At 39.8% G+C, this 21,250-nt stretch overlaps 1 pseudogene; it reads left to right on the top strand.

The window, feature by feature from the left end:
- Positions 1–3,066: 3,066 nt before the first annotated feature.
- LOC137252180 (heat shock 70 kDa protein 14-like) lies at positions 3,067–4,603 on the top strand (annotated as a pseudogene).
- The last annotated feature ends 16,647 nt before the right edge of the window (positions 4,604–21,250 follow it).

Raw genomic sequence — 21,250 nt, 5'->3', positions numbered from 1 at the left:
TAGGCGGAGCACGCTACCATCACACCACGGTGGCCGCCGCTAAGTACTAATGTTTACAAAATCTCACGAGTTAGACAGAACGAGGACATTTCAACATGTTGGCCATCTCTTCTGATCCAGTCATACCATCCATGAGGCATGGAAGATCACAAAAAGATCTTACAGACACCTATAGCTCAGAAATGGTTTCCTTGTTAGATATATTTACAAGTGACGAAGACTACGTTAAGATTAAATAAATGATCCACTTTTTTCTATCACAACAAAAAAATTTGGTACTTAGTTTTGTTATTTTATTGAAAAAAAAAATCAATAAATACAAAACTTTTAATCATAAGTGGGTAGAGCCACACTCCCTCATACAAATCAAAAATTATCTGATTTCATGTTCAAATACATCCTCATAAAAAAAATTCCGAAGTTTGTCCTTCAGTTTTTAAGAAAAATTTTTTTTTTTGTATTTTTCCACAATTTTTCAACTTTGACGAATTATTGTGAAGCACCCTGTATTTTAAACTGTCCAAAGTCTAAATAATTAGCTTTCAGATGCAGTATAAATCTTTAAAATAAATTTGCAGCAGTGGTGCTTCACCGTTGGGAGGTGGGGCGATAGCTAAGGCTGCTGCACCTCTGGAGATCTTTTCCATTTCTTCCTCCTCATCTGCTACCTGTTGGGCCAATGACCGGGTGTCCTCCGTTATGTGTATCGAGAGCACCTCGTCGGCGCTTGCTTCCTCGTCGTGCTTGTCGTAGTAGGTAGGGCGTGGCCGCGGTTGCTCATCCTCCATATGCAGCATAGTGTGGTGTGGTTCCCGGAAGCGGTGGCACGGGTCGCTGCTAGGGCATATTTCCAACCGATGGAACGGCGATAGGCAATTGGGGCAGTGCCGGTGTATAAAGACGGCCCGGAGGCGTTCTTCTGCCGACACTCCCCTGTACAGAGGGCATAGTCGTATGACGTGATTCTTATGATATAACCGGCAGGATATGATGAAGGAGTCAACGCGTTGCTCCGTCTTATTGCGTTTGACCGAGAAGCCCGTCATTCTGGAACGGGAATTTGTTATTATTTGTTTTGAACTCCAAGGGGTTGGCTGGCACATGAGCAAGTACTAGGAGCCTAATTGGCTGAGATTGTTTTTGGCGTACTCGGATAAAAGGTTTATGTGGGGTGAATAATCTGATTAAGTTATTCTGCCGATATAATGACATGTAGTGGTTGAAACCACTGTTAGGTTTAGTAAAATTTTATTGAGATACGCCTAAAAGTATCTTTAATTTTGATAAATATTTTCATCAGAATGAAAATTCTGATATTGAAACAATCAAAAGGGTGAAAAATAAAAATTATTGAACATAGACTAAAGACCAACTATATTTTTTGGTGGTTGCCTAATGCGGGTAATACGCGGTTATATACGCTATATCACGGTAAACCCGTGTGTTGTCACGGGTCTTTGTAATTCAGAGCTGGTGAATAAGATTGTCGTTTAAGCGACATCGTGCAAATAAATGTGCGACAGATGTAAAGTGCCCCTTATTCGCTGCCCTGGAACACTCTTTGTGTTGGTTTTGGCAATTTTGTGTGAGAATCACAAATTGTGGTGTTTTTGTTGATTTCAACACAACCCTGGTGGGGGTGGCCTACACTACCGAGTGTGGTAATTTGTAAGCTGCTGACTCTTCCACTCATTGGAGTTAGACAGCTGTGCGGTGCTGCCAATTTGGCAGCATAACGATACGATACGATATGAACTTTGATCATTTTATCGAAAAATTCTCATTTTTCCTTGTTTGGAGTCTTTAAGTAGAAAAGGTTGTTTACCGTAAACAATTTTCGTTGTGGTTTTTGTTTTTTTTTTTTTTTTTTTTTAAGTTAAGCTTGCCATCGACCGCTGTTGATCTGATCAGCGCCTTTGGTTTTACTCATTTGCTGATGTCTGTCTGGCAGCACTGTATTTTAGTGTTGTTATGTTTGCTGAATCTGTGCACAGGAACGGCACTTATAACGTGACCAGTGACGAGTGTATATCAGGTTTTACCAAGCAAGCATGTAAGTATGTGTAGTGTGGTTTCCTTTCTTTATTTTGGATCCTCTTACCTAATGTTCGATTACCACTTTCTTTCTTTTCCGTTTCAGGGCCTCTTCCGAAAGTCGTCCTACGCTCCGAATTACATTTTTGAATGTGCCGCGGAATTACAATCGCATAAGCTTGACGGTGGGGTATTATGACGAGGGGCTCTCGTGGTATACCCATTTTTATCGGGGCTATGAGGGCGTCCTTTGGGTGCGCGCTGACTCTTCTGTCGGGCAAGTGTTTATGTGCGGAGTGTGTGGGCACACGCTCGGCTGCTTTACCACGTTGGAGGCCCACCTCAATCGCCACATGGGTTTCGCACCCTATAGATGCAGCTGCGGGAAGCGATACCCTTCGGCTTCCTCGCTGTGGTTACATCGGAAGCGAAAACATCCTTCGCTTTAACGTTTTGTTTTTCCCATTTTGATTTTTTGTAAATATATATTTACCAATAAATTATAAATATGTCCGTCTTTGTAAAACACACTTAATTACTTCTCATCCTTTATTTGTTCCCCCACCCCTTTTTTCTCTTTTATAATTTTGTTGTTTGTTTTTTGTTTTTTTTTTTTGTGTTCCGAACCATAGCTGTTGGTAGGGCTCGTCGGATCTCACGGATCCGAAATGTGGTCCTATGGTAACGACTACTATGTGTACACCGCTTAAAAAACAAAAAGGGCAATTTCAGATGAGTGGCAACCTTGTTTCGTTCATTCAAAAATGTCACTCATTCATGGAAATGAGTATACGGACATTTTTGAATGAATTTTCATTACGAAGAAAACGTGTGCTGGTTAAGTATGCCAGTATCGTTCCCTTTTGATAATTTTATATATTTTTCTAATTTCTTATTCTTTTATTTCATTTCAGCTGATTACTAATCCTTCTCATGTAATTCGCTAAATATACACACGAGCACGCTTTTATTATTTCGAGTAGCAATTCAAAATTTAATCAATCCTTAAAATAATTTTATTTTTTAACGAAAATGTGGCCGAGATTCGGTATCAAGATTGGCAATAGTACTTTATGTATTTCACACGTAAAATCGGACGGGAAACCAGAAGTTATTGCCAACAAGCAAGGTGATCGTAGTTCGCAGGCATGTTTACTTTGGGATGGCGCCGAAGAAATCGAATGTGGTTTGACGGCCAAACAAAAGATGGCCACCCGGCCACAACAAGCCGTTGCCAACAGCTTTCAGCTACTTATGCCACAAGAATTAGTTACACAAAGACTTGCAACAGCCATCAAAGAACTCCTTTGCGATTATGATACACTCAGTCACACTTTCCAGTTAAAGTGTCAAATATACGACGATAAAAGCCATGAAACAAAAGAAAATATGCATGAATTGACTTCTTTCGAGGTGCAAGTAGCATTATTTCGCGCATAGTTGGAGTTAGCGCGGCAATATCATGTTAGTGATAATAAACCCATTGTAGTGCTCTCAATACCGTGTTATTATCCAAAAAGTGCATGGCCGGAATTGGCGCATGCAGCAGAAAAGCGGGCTTTCATGTAGCGCAAATTGTTACAGAGCCAACTGCTGCTATACTCGCTTATGGTATAGGCGAAAAACAAGATGCAACCGAAGTGATAAATTCAAATGGCGAAAGTAAAGATATTACACAATATATACTAACAGCAAAATGTGGCGGCCTAAATAGTAATTTTGCATTGTATGCTGTTAGAGATGGACTCTATACACAGTTGAGCGCATATGGACTATTTGATATAGGTGGTAAAAATTTCACCGATGAATTAGTACAATTTATATGTGAAGAATTTAAACGATAATTTAAATTGTATCCACATGAAGGTCGCCGCTCTTTAGCCAAAATACGCAATGCAACCACTAGTTGTAAACACATCTTGACAACGCTTCCCTCGACACAAATATATATTGATTCACTCATGGATGTTGATTTCAATGCACAAATGTCACGGGCACGTTTTGAAAGCCTCATACAACCAGTTATAAATACTTTCATGCAAACATTAAATGATTGCGTTGAACGTGCTCTAATAGAGCACACGGAAATACGGGTTATTAATTCAATTGTATTGCTGGGTGCAACAATGCGCATACCAAAACTGCAAGCAGCCATTGTAGTCCGTTTTCCTTATGCTCAATTGCATTCAAATATTTCTGCTGATGAAGTTGTTGTCATTGGATGTGCACGGCAGGCAACTTTTCTACACACGCCTCTAGAGCAAGACTTATTGGCAACAGAGGAGAGAATATATGTGGAAGAGGACTTACTCATTTGGCATGGTAATGATGAAGCAAATGCAAAGGTATTGATTGGTGAGGGAACTGCGCTGCCACGTAAAGTTACTTTGGAATTGAAACAAGATAAGGCATCGGAAGGGAACTGTAGTGTCATACGCGTACGTGCTGGTGAAAAGGTCAACGAAGTTTCTTTGGAAGGTGTCACGCCAGCACTGAGGCTGATATCGATTGCAAACAAGTGGGTGCTGAATCCATTCCAACGCCCCGTTTGCGGATACGTGTTCTTTAAAATAATTTGACATGTAGGATTTGTTCGTATTAAATTTTATTTGGCTTAATATTTCTGTTTGGTTAATATGTTATTATTTTTAACATTATACTAAAATTATATTTTGATTTAATTAAGTTAATTTCAAACATTTATAGATTGATAAATCATGACTAAGAAGACAAGCTGATTCAAAACTTCATACGAAAATATATATTGGCTCCCATAAACGATGACGAAGAGTTATGTACATGATAAATGTCCGTTGCTTATCAGTATATCATTGGAAATCCAAAACTGTCCTACTAATTAACGATTAATGAAGCATCAATGGTATTTAACTACAACAAATCAAATATAATAACAATGTGGGAGAAATATTAAGAGTTCAAAGAAATATCTGAGCCGGTACCTGATATTTGCAAGAGCAGGACACTCCCAGGGGTAGTGGGTGACCGTTGTGGCCACAGCTCTTATACAAGAAGATTCCCACTCCTTATGATGGTATGCTAAACGGTAGGTTTGTTTACTGAACTTACATACACCTATCCCCCGATTTACACGGTACTTGTTTTACACGATTTCGCTTTTACACGGTTCATAAATCATCAAAATTTGAAAAACTCCGAATATTCACAAATCATTAAAAACCTTCCAGAGTCCCCTTGGCAACACTGATTGCAATATTGAGGGATTTCCCTTATTGTGAATATGTATGTACATAACCAAACGCAGAGTACATATGGGGTATTCCATCCCATTTCGACCAATTTTGAACCCGACCCCTTTAGAATTGGCTGAAAGTTTTTCTTCTTTTTCTAGCTTACGAAAGCGTTTTTCAAATTTTTTCATCCAACTCAAAAGAAGTTATGAATTTTAAATAAAACACCGTTTTTGTTTTCAAAATGCTATAACTTTTTCAAAAATTGACCGTTTGGGATCTTTTTTTTTTAATTTGTTTTTAAATGTACTTTTCGGAAAAAATTGAAAAACATTTTTAAAGTTTTTTTTTGTAATTTTTCAGTTTTTCGAGATTTTTCGAATTTCACCCTTGTTTTTTTTTTCTCATAAAAAACTTCAATCAATTCTGCAATCATCCCCACTAATCTCGGAGTGGGCCGAGATTTTTTTTTTATTTAATTGAAAAAAAAACTTTAAAATTTTTTTTGTTTTTTTTCCGAAAAGTACATTTAAAAACATATTTAAAAAAAAATGGTCCCAAACGGTCAATTTTTGAAAAAGTTATAGCATTTTGAAAAAAACACGGTTTTCAAACTCAAAATAAGTTTTAAATATTTTGAAAAAAACGGTGTTTTTTCAAATGCTATAACTGTTTCAAAAAATTACCGTTTGGGATCATTTTTTTTTTTTTAAATATGTTTTTAAATGTACTTTTCAGAAAAAATTCAAAAAAAAGTTTAAAGTTTTTTTTTTCAATTAAATAAAAAAAAAAAATTCTCGGCCCACTCCGAGATTAGTGGAGATGATTGCAGAATTGATTGAAGTTTTTTATGAGAAAAAAAAGGGCGAAATTCGAAAAAGTGAAAAATTACACAAAAAAACTTTAAACATTTTTTTGAATTTTTTCCGAAAAGTACATTTAAAAACAAATTAAAAAAAAAGATCCCAAACGGTCAATTTTTGAAAAAGTTATAGCATTTTGAAAACAAAAACGGTGTTTTTTTTTAAAATTCATAACTTTTTTTGAGTTGGATGAAAAAATTTGAAAAACGTCTTTCGTAAGCTAGAAAAAGAAGAAAAACTTTCAGCTAATTCTAAAGGGGTCGGGTTCAAAATTGGTCGAAATGGGATGGAATACCCCATATGTAGTTCATGTGGAAGGATAATCGTTTGATGAAAATTTGAACAAAAAGCCATAATTTTTACTATTGCGAGTTTTTTTGGTTTGAACTGGTAAGTTATCGATTGAATTATCTTTTCGTGAACCTTCATTAAGATGTTTCAGTTTTGTTTTATTTAAATAAATGACTGAATTTGGTAGTTTTTTCGCTTTACACGGTTTTTGTGTAGGAAAACGAAGATTTCACTTTACAGAGTTTTGTCTGGAACCGATCTTCCGTGTAAATCGGGGGATAGGTGTACGTCCGTAAAATACCTTTATTGAGTGCTTCTTTTTGTTGATTTATATGGGCCGTGAATGTCTGAGTGAAACCTAATGATGCAACGTGATGTTTGGCTCTATGAGTATATGCATACCTCACGACTATAAACCGGACTTTCCAACAAAAAGCAACAGAATGTCTCTGTTCCTAATAGCTCTGCTTAGAAGATACTAGCTGATATGGATATAAAGTACGACTTTAAGCTGTTCGTAGAGGACTCATTGTCCAACACGGCACTCTATTTTGAATCCGTCAAAACCTTACATACTATGTAGGCTGCCCAATTCATTCTCTAAAGAAACCTCAGCTTAAATGAGCATACCACAACTGAATTAAATGATAAATTCGAGGTTCCTAAAGATGATGATGATATCCTACTACAGCAACAGTCGCAAGAATACGTTAACAGCAATGCACAAAGTGTAACTTGGACAAATGAAGATTTGATTAATGCTGCAAGAAACACATCACCCCAGGCGTATCATCCTGCCAAATAGACTCAAATAAACAAAAATCAAAAGCGAGAGCTAGTACCTTGTCGACTGATGGTGTTGCAAATATGGATACAACAATGTCGGAGAATAATGTACACAACGTTAGCAGCAATGCTGCTACAACAACGTCCTTAGCAAATAGGAGCAATGTTCTTTTGTCGTCAAACCACATTCCGTTTCCATTTATAAGATCCGAATGCCCAGATACCACCAACGAAGAGATGTGGTTATTGCCGCATGCAATAAAGTAAGAAAAATGCGCCAATAATAAAATTTTGCTGTCCAATTCAACTCATAAAACGGACTGTCATTATCCATATGGTGTCTTTTATTTTGATCTATTCAAATGTCTGGCAGCTGATTGTTTATTCTCCACCGATTTATTCTTCACGATTCAAAAGGGGCTTGTATAATTGTATGGGTTTTAACTGTAATAAATTTTTAGATTGAAACCCGTGGGTGTTCCTTCCCTTTTTTCCTTCAATCCGCCTTTGCGCCAACCAAACCATCAGTAAACCTTTGTGAATTTCTCCACATCTCGATGCAATTTGGTTACTCTTTCTGATTAAATAATAAGTTAATTGAACAAAGCGATAACCAATGAACCAATGAGGCAATTTGGTTACTCTTTCTGAATAAATAATGAGTTAATTGAACAAAGAGATAACCAATGAATACTTTGATGATCAAAACCTAAATATAGTTTTTCAATCATCTTTTGGAATCATATTTGACTCAAATATGTTTACTTTAGGTGATCAACAATTTTAATCATTTTTCATTCAGCCTTTTGAATCATTTCGGCTTATCTTGGTTGACTGAATACTGACCATTCTATTTGTTGAAATTTTACTTATCTTTGAAGATCTTATTTTGTATGAGATATGAATCAGAAATGATTATTTAAGCATAATCACATTTAAGATACATCTTTTCCCGACAATAAAATAACTTTTGAACCGAAAATACCTTTAAATCTGAACGTTTTAATCATTTTGGGGTATGATGTTTACTTGACAATAGCTGGCTTGGAAGCCGTATATGTTCGCATAGTCATATATGCAGATAGTCCGATATATTTGTACTTATATATGTGCGGAAATAGATATGAAGCTTAAAAACGCTGATCTTGCGTTTACAAAACGTTTGAAGGAAAACGTAAAATAATAGAAATGACACGTTGGTTCGAAGCTTAAAAATGTATGTTTTCATAAATTTTTTTTTAACAATTTTTGTTGTTATATCGACCTACACTGCGACATCTGTTGCAGAATGAATGTGAAAATTGGACTTGTTTGATGGCAATGCTGCCATAGTGTCATATTTTATTGACACTTTTTCCCCGTGCTCTGGGATGTATTAACAATTTTTGTTGTTATATCGGCCTACTGATTTGCAAGATCGCGGGTTCGAATCGAGCTCAAGGCCTAACAGTAATTATTTTATCATTATTATTGTTATGATAAATTTTTTTTTAATTGAAAAAAATATTAAATTAGAATAGAAGAAAGAAAAAATTTAGACAACTGCCAAAGCTCGTTGTATAGATCCATTTCGGGAACAGATAAATTCCTTCATCGGCAACGTTTGCGGTTTTTTTTTTTTTTTGTCTTCATTAATCCTACTTCTATTCTGGTTCTTGCCAATTGATATTCACAACACTGCGACATCTGTTGCAGAATGAATGTGAAATTGGACTTGTTTGATGGCAATGCTGCCATAGTGTCATATTTTGTAACGTAGCAAATGCACGCCATAATATCTATTTCCCATTTAGCGCCCACCCCTAACATTACTTTTCCATTTACTGCCCACCCCTAGTATTGTATGTACCGACATACATATACATACATACTGGCCCAACAACCATCGCGCAAGCACAAGGCAAGCCAGCGATGGTGAACGCACAATGCTTGGAAATTTTCATTCGTGGCGCGCTGTGCGCGACAATCCGAGCATAATTCCCAATGTGTTCATAGACACATATGAATGAAATAATTTGTTGGAATACAACAGGCAAACTTCGCCTTAGGTAAGTGAAGTGCGTGCCGGCCGCCATTGCCGGTCGACAAGGGGTGCCCTTTGGGTTAGGAGGGTGCGTTGCAAGGTCGGTTCCACCGATGGTATGCCCCCCTGCCTATCGGGTGCCCTGCCGGTTTACCCACATTTCCGGTGAGTAAGACGGGATGCACGAGCAGCCTTCTCGGGTAGGAAAGAAACCCGTCCGAACGCCAGTGGCGGGGCGGATTGCCCCATTACCCTGGCAGACTGCCCGAGCCAATATAAATACATTCTAGGGACTTCCTTTGGGTCGACGGGGGGTAAAGTTACAAGGTCGGTTCTGCCGATCGTACTCCCCCCCCCCCCCCCCCCCCCCCCCCCCCCCGCGGCTTATTGGGCAGCCCTAACATTTTTGTCATCATCTCTCTGAGGAAGACGGGGCTCACCCCACTATTACTCAGAGGATGGGTAATGCACGGATATACGGCTCAGGTAAGAGGGGAACACGTCCCAACGCCTGCGGCGGACAAACTTTCCTACTACCCTAGCCGAATACCCGAGCCAATATAGTGTAGTTAGTCCAATTAGTCAGTAAACTCTCACTAATCGACACTTCGCCTTAGGTACCAACATCATCACCTTCCCGATTCTCGGACATCCCATCCCGAAGTCTAGCCACCCGTCGTCATAGCTATTCTCTCTCTTCGATGATCCTAACTACCGCCGTCATTACTACCGCCGTTAGCACCCCTTGGCGAGAGCCACCGTCATTCACCGTCGTCTTGACTATCTGAGCCACCGCTAGCTAGCACTCTATCTCTCTGCGTAGAGCCGTCGTCCTTTGATTATAATATACTGTCAGCGACACTACCGAGGGAACATCTCTCTCTCCCTCTCTCTCCTGGATTCAAAGTTGTGGATATTTTAGCCTGAGAGCCGCGTTTGTGTGTGTTCGAAGTCAAAGCAATAATTTACTGTGTATTTATTTAGGTGGGGGAAGTGGGACTTCCATCCGACTGTGGATCGACTTGAGCATACCTCAGCCTTTGACCAAACCCACCTCATAAATGGCGTCCGAGCAGGGCCCCGTCTCCTCAGGCGACTGTGCCAAAACGAACGAGAGCACCAACACTGTAGGAACGGGTTCACCGAACACACAACCAACAATTGACACAAAGATAAGGGAAACCACCACCACAACGCTCAACGTCGACCCTTTAGGCTGGATTTACCTGCTGAAGAAGGAGAGGCTAATCGAAGAATGCAAATCTACACCAAAGGACATACCGTCGCAGAATTGCGCAGCATACTCAGCGTATACGTTCGAGACCAACGCAAGCGTAAAACAACAGAAAATCTTTTGAGAGAGGTATAGATGGAGATCGTCGCCGAAGAAGCCAGGCCAGTCACATTTGCGCAAAACACCACGCCGGCCGTTACAATCGGAGCAACATCCCTCTAGCGCTAGCAGAACGGTATAAGTATCACGGAGGTCATGAACACAGTCCGCCGCTGGGATGTACATTACGCTGGAAGCGAGACATTATACGACTTCCTAAAAAGGATTGAGGAACTGGCAGAATGCTATCTGATTCAGCCAGATCAACTCCTCCCAACCCTTCCAGAGATATTGCGTGGCATAGCCCTTCAATGGTTCCGCATGCGAAAACAACAACTACACACATTGGCTGACTTCCGCTCCGAAGCCGGAAAGTTCTTTTTGGCGAAGCGACACCTTAGCCAGCTAGAGGACGCTATCCGCCAAAGAAAACAGATGAGCGGAGAAAAGGCCAAGGACTATATCCTCGCCCTCCAGACGATGATTCGCCGCCACCCGACTTTGTACAAGGAAGATCATCTAGAACGAATATACGACGGACTTCGGGTGTAATATCGACTTTTTTTTTTAAGCGGGGCGAGTTCCAAACGATAGAGCAACTTATGTAGTACGAACTACTGCGGGGCGAAGAAGACAAACAGAGCCGACTGTTAGCACATAGCTTAAGCACAGTAGTAATCGAGGAGCTGGAGAGCAGAATGATCAAATAACGCACTCCCTGTCCACACTCACTGACCGTTCCGATGTAAGAAACACCTGCTGGCGATGCAAGAAACGCGGCCACCGCCGCTCCCATTGCACCAACAAAAGAGGACTTTTTTGTTCTAAATGCGGCCGAGACGGAACGCTCTCCAGGGATTGTGCAGGCTACGGAATGAACCGAATTAATCCGATAACACCCGCACTATTATCATCCGTAGCCAAAGGGAAGGGGAACGACGGACGTTTTTACATACAGGTGTCCATCGAAAGATTGATGTGTCGCGCCCTGATCAATACGGGGGCCACCGTGACATGCATCAATGAAGCCATCTGGAACGACGAAAGATTACACCGTTGTCCAATCGTCGCAACGTGCAACTCGCCGACCAATCATGCATTGCGGGCACCCACTCCTACCCGGTCAAGGTCAAATAGAATGGTCAAATAGCCAGTACGTTGGCCGATACTAATTTGGCCGATAGTGGTATCCTGGGTATGGACTTTTTGGCAAAGCGCAACGTTACCGCCTCACTGGATGGAAAGGCCCTTATCCCACCCGGTCCAACGAAGGCAGACACATCCGCAACCTTGCCCTACACAAGGGAAGCGGAACACATCAACGAAGAGCAAAAGAGAGAACACCTAGAGCTCATAGAAACACATCAAAAAGCATCTACACACCTAAACGGGCCAAACACTGCCGCAGAACACAGACACAACACACCACTAAAACAACGTTATTACCCGGCCATCCTCCTCAGCGATAATGGTGAGCAACTTGTCTCTAACGCCCAGGCAACGATCCTGAGGGATCATAACATCACCCACCGATTTACCGTAGCGTATGCCCCCCAAAAAAATCCTACCGAACGCGTTAATCGCGTTGGCAAAACAAGGGTGGCACAGCGTACGAAACAAGCCCATCGGAACTAGCAGCAGGAACTACCAGAAATAGCGTTCGCCACAAATACGGCCCAACACAAATCAACATACATATCAACCGCCGAAATAAATTTTAACCACAACTTCGTCGAACCGAGAGAAGCACGAAAAAAAGACGCCATAGCCGAAGAACCGCCTCCATTCGACGCAGTACCGTGGCCGCCAAATAAGCCACGAATACTGGGCGTTAAGACATTCGTGCGCCCGCCATTAATAGCCGGCCATTTATGCGACAAACCAACCACTGGTATACTGTACCGTATGCACCAACCCGAGAGACACACGATACTACTAATGGAAACAACGCCCCAGACTTCTTCGCCAGACTATGGCTAAAACGCAAAGGGTGAATAACGGTGCGTAGGGTGGACGAAGATCACGCCATAATGAAGATGTAAGAACACTCCAAGATGGTACGATTCGCTGGCTGAGGAGAAGCAAGATCCGACCTAGTTTGGTAAGTTTTCTATACATGAAATGTACATACCTTAATTTTGAAATGCAAAGTTAAAATGTAATTTAAAAATGTGCATACGTATATTGTAGTATCCCGTGGAATTCACCTCACTTCAAAAACGCTTAAAAATACAAACATTCCTTCATTGACCCAGATAACTACCATGAGTTCATTCGCATTCGCCAAGTAGCCTAATGTATTAATGCGTCATACCAAACTGCTCAAGCAGGAATCATATTGACAATATGTAGGTCAATATAATAACTTGCTGACATAGCATTACTCCCTATTGAGTCATGCACCTCTAGTATGTAAATATTAATGTAAGTATGTATATATGTATAGGCTAAGAACTTTTGTATAAATAGTAATCAATTTTGCCAATAAAGAGAATCAGAAATTGCTATCCAAGCATTCGACACACAATTATTTTTAACGTTCTTTACATGGCGATCCTGCCAGCCTGATCTTCAATTAGCTGAAAATTTGCTCGTAAGCAAAATTCGCTAGATCTTGCTGAACAGAGATCCTGCCATCTCAACAAAGAGTTCGCTAACTGCCAAGAATCTTAAAAATCAGGATTAAAGGTCCTGCCAAACTAAAAACAAACATTAAGTAATCACGAACCGAAGAGGATACAAAGGAAGGCGACATTTGGCGCTAAAAAAGGATTCCCAGAAAATTCCTACCAACATCAGTTATGAGAATTTGAGCAAATTATAATCGAAAATTTTCGACATCAGTTATAAGGATTTGAGCAAATTAAAATCGAAAATATTACATCATCAGTTATGAAGATTTGAGCAAATTAAAATCGAAGTTAAACAACATTCTGATCGGCAATAAGGATGACTGACCAAATAAACGCATAAGCGAGGTGGAATTAACAACATTCTGATCGGCAATAAGAATGACTGACCAAATAAAAGCAAACAAGGTGGAATAAAGAAATCTTCATCAACAGCAAAAATCAGCAGCAAACAACATCCAGACTGGCAGCAAGGAGTTATAAATGTTTAAGTATAATTAAATTTTTTTAGAATCAATTGAGCGGCCTCAGAGACGCTAAACTATGAGCAAAAACTTTGTTTTTGCTTAGGACATTTTTTTTATCTGCATTTTAAGTTAGAATCAATATTGCAAAATAGGAATAGATTGATAGAAAACCTTGGAAAAATATATAAATAAAATTCTCAAATAAGTTGAAAACAAGTAAGGAAGGCTAAGTTCGGGTGTAACCGAACATTACATACTCAGTTGAGAGCTATGGAGACAAAATAAGGAAAATCTCCATGTAGGAAAATGAACCTAGAGTAACCCTGGAATGTGGTTGTATGACATGTGTATCAAATGGAAGGTATTAAAGAGTATTTTAAGAGAGAGTAGGCCATAGTTCTATGGATGTACGCCATTTAGGGATATCGCCATAAAGGTGGACCAGGGCTGACTCTAGAATTTGTTTGTACGATATGGGTATCAAATGAAAGGTGTCACTGAGCATTTTAAGAGGGAGTGGACCTTAGGTCTATCGGTGGACGCCTTTTCGAGATATCGCCATTAAGGTGGACCAGGGGTGACTCTAGAATGTGTTTGTACGATATGGGTATCAAATGAAAGCTGTTAATGAGTATTTTGAAAAGGAGTGATCCTTAGTTCCATAGGTGGACGCCGTTTCGAGATATCGCCATAAAGGTGGACCAGGGGTGTCTCTAGAATGTGTTTGTACGTTATGGGAATCAAATGAAAGGTGTTACTGAGCATTTTAAGAGGGAGTGGGCATGAGGTCTATAGGTGGACGCCTTTTCGAGATATCGTCATTAGAGTGGGCAAGGGGTGACTCTAGAATGTGTTTGTACGATATGGGTATCAAATGAAAGGTGGTAATGAGTATTTTAAAAGGGAGTAATCCTTAGTTCTATAGGTGGACGCCTTTTCGAGATATCGCCATAAAGGTGGACCAAGGGTGAGTCTAGAATGTTTGTACGATATGGGTATCAAACGAAAGGTGTTACTGAGCATTTTAAGAGGGAGTGGGCATGAGGTCTATAGGTGGACGCCTTTTCGAGATATCGTCATTAGAGTGGGCCAGGGGTGACTCTAGAATGTGTTTGTACGATATGGGTATCAAATGAAAGGTGGTAATGAGTATTTTAAAAGGGAGTAATCCTTAGTTCTATAGGTAGACGCCTTTTCGAGATATCGGCATAAAGGTGGACCAAGGGTGACTCTATAATGTTTGTACGATATGGGTATCAAACGAAAGGTGTTACTGAGCATTTTAAGAGGGAGTGGGCATTAGGTCTATAGGTGGACGCCTTTTCGATATATCGCCATTAGGGTGGGCCAGGGTGACTCTAGAATGTGGTTGTACGATATGGGTATCAAATGAAAGGTGGTAATGAGTATTTTAAAAGGGAGTAATCCTTAGTTCTATAGGTGGACGTCTTTTCGAGATATCGCCATAAAGGTGGACCAAGGGTGACTCTAGAATGTTTGTGCGATATGGCTATCAAACGAAAGGTGTTACTGAGCATTTTAAGAGGGAGTGGGCATTAGGTCTATAGGTGGACGCCTTTTCGAGATATCGCCATTAGGGTGGGCCAGGGGTGACTCTAGAATGTTTGTACGATATGGGTATCAAACGAAAGGTGGTACTGAGCATTTTAAGAGGGAGTGGGAATTAGGTCTATAGGTGGACGCCTTTTCGAGATATCGCCATTAGGGTGGGCCAGGGGTGACTCTAGAATGTGTTTGTACGATATGGATATCAAATTAAAGGTACTAATGAGGGTTTTAAAAGCGAGTGGCCCTTAGATGTATATGTGAAGGCGTTCTCGCGATATCGACCAAAATGTGGACCAGGTGATCCAGAAAATCATATGTCGGGTACTGCTAATTTATTTATATATGCAATACCACTAACAGTATTCCTGCCAAGATTCCAAGGGCTGTTGACTTCGCCTTGTAGAACTTTTTCATTTTCTTCTACTTAATATGGTAGGTGTCACACCCATTTTACAAAGTTTTTTCCAAAGTTATATTTTGCGTCAACAAACCAATCCAATTACCATGTTTCATCGCTTTTTTCGTATTTGGTATAGAATTATGGCATTTTTTCATTTTTCGTAATTTTCGATATCGATAAAGTGGGCGTGGTTATGGTCGGATTTCGGCCATTTTTTATACCAAGATAAAGTGCGTTCAGATAAGTACGTGGGCTAAGTTTAGTAAAGATATATCGGTTTTTGCTCAAGTTATTGTGTTAACGGCCGAGCGGAAGGACAGACGGTGGACTGTGTATAAAAACTGGGCGTGGCTTCCACCGACTTCGCCCATTTTCACAGAGAACAGTTACCGTCATAGAATCTATGCTCCTACCAAATTTGAGAAGGATTGGTAAATTTTTGTTCGACTTATGGCATTAAAAGTATTCTAGACAAACTAAATGAAAATGGGCGGAGCAACGCCCATTTTGAAATTTTCTTTTATTTTTGTATTTTGTTGCATCATATCATTACTGGAGTTGAATTTTGACTTAATTTACTTATATACAGTAAAGATATTACATTTTTTGTTAAAATTTGAATTAAAAAAAATGTTTTTTTAAAAAGCGGGCGTGTTCTTCATCCAATATTGCCAACGTTCCTGCCAAATTTCATCATGATATCTTCAACGACTGCCAAATTACAGCTTGCAAAACTTTTAAATTACCTTCTTGTAAAAGTGGGCGGTGCCACGCCCATTGTCCAAAATCGTACTAATTTTCTATTCTGCGTCATAACGACAACCCATCTACCAAGTTTCATCGCTTTAACCGCCTTTGGCAATGAATTATCGCATTTTTTCGGTTTTTCGAAATTTTCGATATCGAAAAAGTGGGCGTGGTTATAGTCCGATATCGTTCATTTTAAATAGCGATCTGAGATGAGTGCCCGGGAATCTACGTACCAAATTTCATCAAGATACCTCAAAATTTACTCAAGTTATCGTGTTAACGACAGACGGACGGACGGACGGACATGGCTAAATCAAATTTTTTTTCGATACTGATGATTTTGATATATGGTAGTCTATATCTATCTCGATTCCTTTATACCTGTACAACCAACCGTTATCCAATCAAAGTTAATATACTCTGTGAGCTCTGCTCAACTGAGTATAAAAATAAAAGTAGCACCAAACTCATTCCAAAGAATGATGACACTGGCATTTGAGAGATGTTTTTTCCACTTGTAAGAAGTGCAACTTAAAATTACATCTAGATAAATGTCTATTTTCCAGTCAAGAGGTGATTTATTTAGGACGCAAATGCACAAGCAAGGGAATACTACCCGACCCAAGCTAATTTGAAACAGTTCAAAACTACCCAACACCAAAAACAGCAGATGAAGTTAAAAGATTCGTAGCGTTCTGCAATTATTACAGAAGATTTGTACCGAATTTCGCAGAGTACTCAAGAAAATTAACTAGGCTTTGCAAAAAGAATGTTTCCTTCGACTGGACAGAAGAAAGTCAAAAAGCTTTTGTCTACTTGAAGGAAGCATTAATCAGCCCAAAACTTTTGCAATACCCCAACTTCAATAAAGAATTCTGCATAACAACAAACGCTAGTGGGTATGCCTGCGGAGCGGTCCTTAGCCAAGAACATGATGGCAAACAGTTACCAACTGCTTACGCTTCTAGATCCTTCACAAAAGGTGAAACAAACAAAGCTACAATATAAAAAGAACTACCAGCAATCCATTGCGCCATAACCTTCCTCACACCATACGTCTATGGCAGAAAATTTCTAATTAAAACCGACCAGCGCCCTTTAGCATACCTTTTCTCGATGAAAAGTCCTTCATCTAAATTAACACGAGTAAGACTCGAACTAGAAAGAGCTCGAAAAAGAAGCCGGCAATTTAGGCCTTGTACGAATACAGTTGTCCTTAGGGGACAAATGGTTTAAAAAAATTATACTTTAATAGGAAACAAGGTTCTCAAAAAACTAACAATTGCACTAACCCCAGAGGTTATATAAATGACTAATCCGGAAAAATTTAAGAAATTCTGCAAAAATATTATGACGATCCTATTAGTGGTGGCCACCCAGGAATATATCGCATGACAAATAAGATCAAGCAGAAATATAGCTGGCTAAACATGAAAAATGGCGTAAGAAAATACGTAAAGAGCTGCATCCACTGTCAGAAAAATAAAACAGATAAGCATATAAAAGAACCAATGATAATAACGGAGACACCTCCGAAGGCTTTCGATATTGTACAGATCGATACGGTCGGACCATTACCGAAATCGTTAAATGGAAACGAATACGCAGTTACCATTATATGCGATCTAACCAAATATTTTGTAACAATCCCAGTCCCGAGCAAACATGCGATAACAGTTGCTAAAGCTTTATTTGAGCACAATCCTAACAGATATGGGAACCGAATACAAAAACAACTTATTCGAAGAACTGTGCAAATTGTTAAAAGTTCGGCACAAAAACTTAACACCATACCATCATCAAACTTTGAGCACTGTAAAGCGTAGTCATAGAACGTTTAATGAATATGCACGTTCATACATATACAGTGACAAAGATGATTGGGATGAATACCTCAAGTATTTCGCGTACTGTTACAACACTACCCAATCGACCGTACACGGATATTGTCCTTACGAGCTTATATTTGCGAAAAACCCCCCGACCTACGAACTCCTAGACTTCAAATAGCACAACAAAAAGTGTGAAAGAATCTAAAGAAAAACAAAAAGTTAATTATGATAAAAGTAGCGCCAGTAAGGAAATAACAATAGGCGACCTAGTGTTAGTTAGAGAAGAAGCATCTCATAAGCTAGATAATAGATACAAAGAAGTTATAAAGTAAAAAGCATAGATAGAAATAATAATTATACGTTAATACCTAATAGGATAGAAAATAGAGATAGTACAAACAAAATTAAAAAAATAGCAATCCATAAAAGTAGGCTTAAACTAGTATAGAACATTTACTAGTTACACATATGATTTGAAAACAAAAACAATCGTACTATAAGCATTCCAATATACTCAACAACATAGATAAGTAAGTGACTGTTACTTCATAATAAATTTGTAAACATAAACAGATTTTAAGTGGGTCGACACACTTAAAATTCTGATATCTAAAAACCAATGTCAATAACACTTGGTGCAAAACATTATTCATAATCGTCAGCACTCAACCATAGAAAATTAGCACAAAGAAAAATGTACAAAAAAAAAAAAAAATTACTCGTCATAGCAAATACACAAGAAAAATAGCAAAAGTCAGTATATTATGAAAAAAAAGCGAAAATCAGCATAACGGGCACTGTATGTAAAGCAAATGCAAACGAATACAAACAAAAAGTACATAAAACTAATAATATCAAGTTACCATTATGACATATATTAGAACTAAGTCCAAAAATAATTTTTTTTTTATTGGTAACACCAAGCAAGTTGACTGAGTCATTCAACGTAAAATGAAACAACACGGCACACATATCACAGTGACATTAGAGTGACCGTCTATAATTAAGCATACAATTATATACGCTCACTTAAAAGGCCGATGGTGTAGTATCGCGCGGAATTCACCTCACTTCAAACACGCTTAACATTACAAACATTCGTTCATTGACCCAGACAACTACCATGAGTTCATTCGCATTCGCCAAGTCAATATAATTATTTGCTGACAAAGCATTCCTCACTATTAAGTAATGCACCTCTAGTATGTAAATATTAATGTAAGTATGTATATATGTATAGGCTAAGAACTTTTGTATATATAGTAATCAATTTCGCCAATAAAGAGAATCAGAAATTGCCTGTGCTCTGCCCATGGTAGTACAGGCAATCACGCCAAATCCCTTGGATACCACAACCTTTCGTCCGCCGAAGTAGGAGGGGGACTGTAACGTAGCAAATGCTACGCCACAATATCTATTTCCCATTTAGCGCCCACCCCTAAAATTATTTTTCCATTTAATGCCCACCCCTAGTATTGTATGTACCGACATACATATACATACATAGTGGCCCAACAACCATCGCGCAAGCACAAGGCAAGCCAGCGATGGTGAACGCACAATGCTTGGGAATTTTCATTCATGGCGCGCTGTGCGCGACAATGCGAGCATAATTCCCATTGTGTTCATAGACACATATGAATAAAATGATTTGTCAGAATACGCCAGGCAGACTTCGCCTTAGTTAAGTGAAATGCGTGCCGGCCGCCATTGCCGGTCTACAAGGGGTGCCCTTTGGGTTAGGAGGGTGCGTTACAAGGTCGGTTCCACCGATGGTACGCCCCCTGCCTATCGGGCGCCCTGCCGGTTTACCCAGAGTTTACCGGTGAGAAAAACGGGATTAACACCCCTTATTACTCACTGGAAAGGCAATGCACGAGCAGCTTTCTCGGGTAGGAAGGAAACCCGTCCCAACGCCAGTGGCGGGGCGGATTCCCCACTACCCTGGCAGGGCAGACTGCCCTAGCCAATATAAATACATTCTATGGACTCCATTTGGGTCGACGGGGGGTAAAGTTACAAGGTCGGTTCTGCCGATGGTCATCATCTCTTCTGAGTAAGACGGGGCTGACCCCCCTATTACTGAGAGGAAGGATAATGCACGGATATACGGCTCAGGTAAGGTCCCAACGCCTGCGGCGGGATAAAATCCCCTACTACCCTATCCGAATACCCGAGCCAATATAGTGTAGTTAGTCCAATTAGTCAGTAAACTCTCACTAATCGACACTTCGCCTTAGGTACTATCATCATCGCCTTCCCGATCCTCGGACATCCCATCCCGAAGTCTAGCCACCCGTCGTCATAGCTATTTGGTGAGAGCCACCGTCATTCAGTACACCCTCTTCGGTGATCCTAACTATCGCCGTTATTACTACCGTCGTTGGCACCCCTTAGCGAGAGCCACCGTCATTCACCGTCGTCTTCACCATCTGAGCCACCGCTAGCTAGCACTCTATCTCTCTCTCTCTCTGCGTAGAGCCGTCGTCCTTGGATTATAATATACTGTCAGCGACACTACCTAGGGAACATCTCTCTCTCCTGGATTCAAGGTTGTGGATATTTTAGCCTGAGAGCCGCGTGTGTGTGTGTTCGAAGTCAAAACACTAATTTACTGTGTATTTATTTAGGTGGGGGAAGTGGACCTCCATCCGATGCTGGATCGACTTGAGCATACCTCAGCCTTTGACCAAACCCACCTCATAATTTTATTGACAAATTTTCCCCGTGCTCTGGGATGTATTAACAATTTTTGTTGTTATATCGGCCAACTGATTTGTAAGATCGCTGGTTCGAATCGAGCTCAATGCCTAACAGTAATTATTTTATCATTATTATTGTTATGATAAATTTTTTCTTAATTGAAAAAATTATTAAATTAAAATAGAAGAAAGAAAAAAATTTTTTTAGCCAACTGCCAAAGCTCGTTGTATAGATCCATTTCGGGAAATGCTAAATTCCTTCATCGGCAACGTTTAGGCGCCGCTGCTATAACCATTCAGCCATAACAGCGGTTTTTTGTTTGTCTTCATTAATCCTACTTCTATTCTGGTTGTTGTCAAT

The sequence above is a fragment of the Eurosta solidaginis genome, chromosome 5, assembly GCF_040869045.1.
Source record: "Eurosta solidaginis isolate ZX-2024a chromosome 5, ASM4086904v1, whole genome shotgun sequence".
NCBI lineage: Eukaryota > Metazoa > Arthropoda > Insecta > Diptera > Tephritidae > Eurosta > Eurosta solidaginis.
Note: the sequence above shows the minus strand (reverse complement) of the source record. Positions and strands in the feature narration are given on the sequence as shown.